Source organism: Pristis pectinata, chromosome 21 (assembly GCF_009764475.1).
Source record: "Pristis pectinata isolate sPriPec2 chromosome 21, sPriPec2.1.pri, whole genome shotgun sequence".
NCBI lineage: Eukaryota > Metazoa > Chordata > Chondrichthyes > Rhinopristiformes > Pristidae > Pristis > Pristis pectinata.
In genome coordinates this window covers 20,193,908-20,200,882 of record NC_067425.1, presented here as the reverse complement: position 1 = coordinate 20,200,882, position 6,975 = coordinate 20,193,908, and positions in this window count along the sequence as shown.

The following is a 6,975-nucleotide window of genomic DNA, read 5'->3' as shown; positions in this document are numbered from 1 at the left end:
AGTGGAACATTTGGATTTCATAATTGCCTTCTATTTTCTCTCTATGTTTTGTCTTCAGTCAACGGTGGCTTTTGAAGAAGACTTTGCTCACGTTTCACCTTACGGCTTGCTGAACTGAACTTTGAGAACTATTCCTGGACTTTGGAGTTTGGGAATTTGCCACACACACACTTCGAGTTTAGTTTTTGGGATTAATGTTTAAAATCTAACATTTTTACTTCTAACATTCTAACATTTTTACTTTTATTTTTCTTATTATCATAGGTAGTTATTAATAAAATAGTTTTTAACACTTATGCATGACTCAGTGTGTTTCTTTTGTTGCTGGTTCGTAACAGTGGTAATGATAATAAAAAGTTTTGTGGTATTCATTAATGACTGAATAGGGTATACATTCCATTAGTTTAATTATGGGTAGTGTTGGGGGGAATATTCGATGAAATGAAAGAACTATAGCAAGTGCATGTAGAGCAATACAATATAGGTTACTATAAAAAGCAGATGTTTCTGATTTACAGAGAAATCGGCTTACAGATAGTTGTCAGGAATGGAAACTTTACGTAACCTGGGGACTGCCTGGTATGTCATTTACTCTTAGATTTGTAATATTTTATACTTCTCTGCATTAAATTTAATTTGACATTTTTCTATGTCCTATGTCTCAACCCAATCCATTACATAATTTATTACCTAAATGCTATGGTTTTACTGTTCTCTTGCTCATTTGGCTTAATCCAAGATGAGTGCCTTTAACAAATCTGTCTTGGTTTTCATTCCAACTGCCTTTTAATTTTGTTTGAGTCATTTACATATCCTAGAAATAGTTTGGTACTAACTATGAGCTTTGAAGTCTCCCAACTTGCACTTACCCCTTTCTCCCATAAAGCAACATGTGTTTTTTTTCCAAATCCCCATGCTTCTGAGTTTAATTCATTGTATTTCATTTTGAATTTTTTCCAAAAAAGCTTGTAAGTAGTCATGATTTATCATATCAGAGCTACCCAGAGTCACAAAGGATTAACGTTTCAGCAAGTTAGTCAGCATGGTTGATCAGGCAGGATCTCCTCCTTCTGAATCCATTGCTATCAATGTTTACTGAATCGTTATAGTACAGATGGTCTTTGTGACTACAGTTTATGGTCAATGAAACTTTATTGCATACAATTTAAAACCTAGAGCTATGTTTACTTGCCTTCAAAAGAAAATGTACCAGTTGAAAGTCACTCCAAACAAGCAACATTTGGCAGACCTAGTTTGCTATTTCCTCAAGGGGACAGATTAAGCAGAAACAGGATCTTAAAACTATTTAATCAGTCATCACTGTTCATTTAAGTTTATTTTATTGGTCTTAAGAATAGTGGTTGTACTGGAACATTTCGGTGAAGATCTAAGTACTAACGTCTAAGAGTTTCTTACCACAATGAAGCAGATGGTTGGACTGACCTGCTGGAAGTGGTGCTATCATTAAAGAAGAAGTGGCCTTAGTCCACATGGATATGGTGGCCTCTAACTAAACAAGGTTAAGTCCTACAATGAAATAATCGTTTCAAAGTGATTCAGAACAGTACTTTACGTAAAGTAGTTTACAACCATTTATTTAAGAGTTTAATTTACTTAATAGCAGTTCAATCAAACACTGCAACTCAACATTGGAAACATCAAATTAGGTGGTTGAAAGCAGGCAGAGTAATTTGTGATGTAGTGGCTTCTAACAAAACAGGGTGAAGTCTTACAATGGAGAGGGATATGCATCAAATGCAGGCAAATGGGACTAGCTCAGGAAGGCACCTTGGTCGGCACGGACAGGTCGGGCTCAAGGACTTCTTTCTGTGCTGTAAGACTTTATGACACAGAATTCCATGAAAGCTAATGGCAGCAAATCAAACAGGGGCAAGGAAAACCACCAATCCCCCTCAGCTGATGCATCAGTACTCCTCCACACTGAATGTCACTTGGAAGAAGCACTGAGATTAGTAAAAGGAAATAATTTACTCTGGTTGTAGTGCTTCATTATCCTTCATGAAGAAAAGCAGTTATATTACGCAGACTAGCTAGTTGTGTCCAGAAGGACACAGCTGCCAGATTAGGCCCACAGATGGAACCAAAGTTGACTATTTTTATAATTGATATTTTCATTACAAAGTTACCTGGAGTCATAGAGTTTTACAGTACAGAAACAGGCCCTTCAGTGCTGGTCCACGCCAACCAAGATGCCTACACATGCTAATCACATTTTCCTGCATTTGGCCCATATCCCTCTATTTCTTTCCGATCCATGTACCTGTCCAAATTTTAACACTGGGATTGTGTTTGCCTCCACCACCTCCTCTGGCAGTTTGTTCCATATACCTACCACCGTCTATGCGAAAAATATGCCCCTAAGATCCCCTTTAAATCTTTCCCATCTCACCTTAAACCTATGCTCTCTAGTTTTAGACTCCCCTACCCCTGTAAAAAGACCTACTCTATCTAGGCCACTCATAATTTTGTAAATCTTCCCTCAGCCTCCTGTATTCCAGTGAGAACAATCCCAGCCTATCCAATCTCTACTTGTACCTCAAGATTTCCCCTGTACAAAACCATGTTGACTCCCCCTAATCAGTCCCTGTCTTTCCAAGTGACCATAAATCCCATTGCTAAAAATTTTTTCCAATAGTTTCTCTGCTATTTACGTAAGGCTCATCAGTCTATAGGTTTCTGGCTTATCCCTACTGATCTTCTTGAATATGGGAACAAGATTAGCTACCCTCCAGTCCTCTAGTACCTCAACCATGGCTAAAGATGATGCAAAGATCTCAGTCAGAGCCCCAGCAATCTCCTCCCTTGCTCCTCATAACACTCTGAGATACATTTCATTGGGCCCTGGAAATTTGTCCACTTTAATGTACGTCACTCTCTCTAACACTTGATACACACCCATTCCAGACTGTCAATGTACACCTCCCCTAACTCTTCATCCTCCCCATTCTCCCTGGTGAATATTTCATTCATTCATTCAGGACACCACACATATCCCTTGGCTCCACACAAAGACCTGTTGCTGATATGTCTGTCAGTGGGAATAATGTTATTAGTGGGAGTGATCACTGCACAATTCTCAGGTCGACAAATTTCCTCTTTCATATCAAGAACACACACCCTCCATTATGTTGTATGGTACCACCACCATACTTCTGAAGCATTCTCATCCTCAGGCATGATGAAGGCCAGAACAAGGCATTTGCCGGCAGCTTCAGCCAGAACTGTTAAGTGGATGATCCATCTCACTGTTCTGAGGTCCTCATCGTCACAGAAGATGGTTTTCAGCCAATTCAATTTATTCCATGTGGTGCAGACAAATTGCCAGAAACACTGGATACAGCAAAGGCCTCTTCAAACATAATATCTGTAAAGCTGAGGATATGCTCCAGAACCAACTGTACAAGTGGCCAATGTTACGAGTCAGATTGTTATTTGTTGAATGTCCCTTTAAGACATGGACAGTAGAGTAGTAGTGTGTGTGTGGTGTCGTCACGACAGCAAGATTACAACGTGCTGACGGTTTTGCTCAGTGAGTTGAAGTGAGTCGGAGAGGAGAGAGAGACAGAGAGAGAGAGATGGAGTGTGGTGGCAGATACTTCAGAACAAAGCAATGGAGATCATCAGTGATTGAGGTGTTGTATGGGTTCCATTGTGGAACATGTGGATTTTGTAATTTCTCTCTACATTTTCTCTTCAGTCAACAGTGGCTTTGCAAAAGCCTTTGCTCATGTTTCACCTGATGACTTGCTGAACTGAACTTTGGGAACTATTCCTAGACTTGGGAGTTTGGGAATTTGCCAGACACACACTTTGAGTTTAGTTTTGGGGATTATGTTTGATATTTAACATTTTTACTTTTCTTATTATTACAAGTAGTTACTAACAAAATAGTTTTTAACACTTGCACATGACTTGGTGTGTTTCTCTTGTTGCTGGTACGTAACACCAATTTGTTTCAAAAAAGCTGCAATACTGATGTTTACCTTATAATGTGGAAAATTACCTGGGTATGTATGACTTGTGCACAAAAACAATTACAATCAAGTCCAACCTGTTCCACTCTCAGCAATATGATGGAAGGTGCAATTGACAGTGCTTTGAAGTGGCACCCACTCACCAATAATCTACTAACAAATGCTCAGTTTGGGTTTCTCCAGGTCCTCTCAGCCCCAAACTTTATCCAAACATGGATAAAAGAGCTGAATTTCAGAGATGAACTGAGAGTGATTGCTATTGACATCCAGGTAGCACTTGACTGAATATGCAATGAAAGATGTTTTGTTAATAGCTCTCCTTTTTATTTGCCTTTCTAAGCAACAACACTAAAGAGCCAGCAGACACTACATGAGTGATCTGCACCAACTCCATTTATCCATTGTTGCTTCATACAAAATTGTATTTAGAGTTGTCATCAACACTGCATACTCGATGTATTTGAAAACACTTGCCAGTTTTTATATAGAGGTTACCATTCTTTGCATCCAAGAGTTTTTCAACTCAGTCTTTAATATTCATTTTACCTGTTGCATATCCTTTAAATTATGACATTGAGACTAAAAATGGGCTCCTCTTCATTGCAGTATCACCTGCTCACCAGCAGGAAGATACACATTTGATTTAACGAATGGATTGTTGTGGAATAGACACAATAATAATACTGCTGTCACAAACAATGATTTATTATGTTCATCAGTCCCAAATCTTCAAAGCTGCATTTTAGAACAGTACATTTGGCATTGATTTTACATAATAAAATAAAGTAGTAGAATTGATACATGATAAATGTTTCAACTTAAACAAAAAGTTTATCTTTCATGGCAACCAAAGAAGATGAATATAGTCCTCAGAACAATTCACCTGCTGAAGGCACTGTTTATATCCACAACATGCCATAAAATTATAGAACAGTACATGAATCACCAGCTCATTGAATGCTGAATGACCTTCACAGAATTCAAAAGATAGTTTGCAGCTTTCTAAATTCATATGAAAGCTCTCCCCTTCTGAACCTTAAAATCTACAACTTAGAAAATAATATGACTGAACAGAGTCAACTGTACATATGAAAGAGAAATCATGTTTTGACTAATCTATTGGAGCTCTTTGAGTCGATGAGAGGAAACCATTGATATTTATGGATTTTGAAAAAGCTTTTTGGAAGGTCCCACACAGGAAAGTGGTACAATTAATTAGGGGTAAAGTAGTATCTTGGACAGAGAGTTGGTTGATAGAAAACAAAGAGTAGTAACAAATGGATGCTTCTCAGGTTGGCATGCTGTGACTTTTGGGGTACAATTCACAAATATATTGACAATTTGGATGAGGGGACCAAATGTAACATTTCCAGGTTTGCTGGTTACATGATACCAAGTGGGAATGTGAGTAGCATTGAGGATGCTAAGAAGCTTCAAGGGAATAGTGACAAGCTAATTGAGTGGGTAACAAAACGGCGGATAGAGTACAATATGGAAAAATGTAATGTTATCCACTTCAGTGGAAAAATCAGAAATGGTGAACATATTCTAAATGGTGAGAGAATGGGAAATATTCATGTTCAAAGGGACCAGAGTGTCCTTGTGCTCAAGACACTGAAAGCTAACATACAGTTACAGGAGCCAATTCAGAAGGCAAATGGTACATTAAACTTTACTACAAGAATATTTGAGTACAATTATAAAGGTGGCTTACAATTTTGTGGGTCTCAATAAGATTACACCCTTAATATGTATATTTTTGCTCTCCTTCTCTAAAGAAAGGATATATTTGCCATAGAGGGAGTATAGCAAAGATTCCCCAGGCTGGTTCCTGGATGGCAGGTCTATCACGAAGGGAAACTGAATAGACTAGGCCTCTATCTTCTAGAATTTAGAAGAGTGCGAGGTCTCATTGAGACATACAAAGTTCTCAGAGGGCTCAACATGGTGGATGCAGTGAACATGTTTTCCCTGGTTCAGGAGTCTAGAACTAGGCTTCAGCTTTAAATAAAGGTTATGTCATTTAGGGATGAAATGAGAAATTTCTTCACTCAGAGAATGACGAATCCTTGGAATTATGTATCTTGGAGTGTGTTGGAGACTCGCTCACAGATTAGCTTCAAAAGAGTTCTGGATACAGGTCCTCGCTGTGTTATGAATGCCCAGCTTAAGGACACTCTGTACATGAGGGCGAGCATTTGGAAGGTGGATGGGGATGGATGAGGATGGATTTACTGATTTGCCGACTGCTGCAGGGTGCAGGCATCTTCTGCTGGCTGGGAACAGGCCATTTCCACGTGCCTTCTCTCAGCACCCACCCCCAAGATCAACAATTAGGAGCTGGGTGGAGCTGAGCAGATTTGGGGGTGCTAAGCAGACTAGCTTGCTCACTCTCTGACTCAGTGAGGTTGGCTGGCAGCTGCTCTTCCTGTGCCTGCTTGCTCTTCCATCTGTTTCTCTGATCTTCTCCCACACAATATTTTTGTTCATTTCCAACTTATGAACAGTTTGGGTTATGAATAGTTCTCAGGAACAGAACCCTGTCAAAACCTGGGAACTTCCTGTATTAGGTATTAAAGGATATGGGGAAATGGTATTTGAGGTAGAAGATCAGCCATGCTTGTTGAATGGTGGAGCAAACTCAAGGGGCCAAACACCCTACTCCTGCTCCTACTTCGTGTGTCATTACATACCATCTTGGCCAAGCTCTTCATCATCCATCCTGATAACTTCTGTGGCTCATTTTCAAAAATATTTTTATTTACATCATTCTCGTGAATCACCTTGGGATAGTTTGCTGCATAATTGCAAATTGTTGGTGTTACAAGAACATACATAACCATTGCTTCCATTAAAGTTGAAATCAGCCAAATCCTTGTGGAAATGTCACTGCTGTACTCATCTCCATATCATAAGCTCAAAACTGCATAATGATCCATGGGTCTCCTTCAATAGCTTGGTTTCTATTTGAACAATGTGG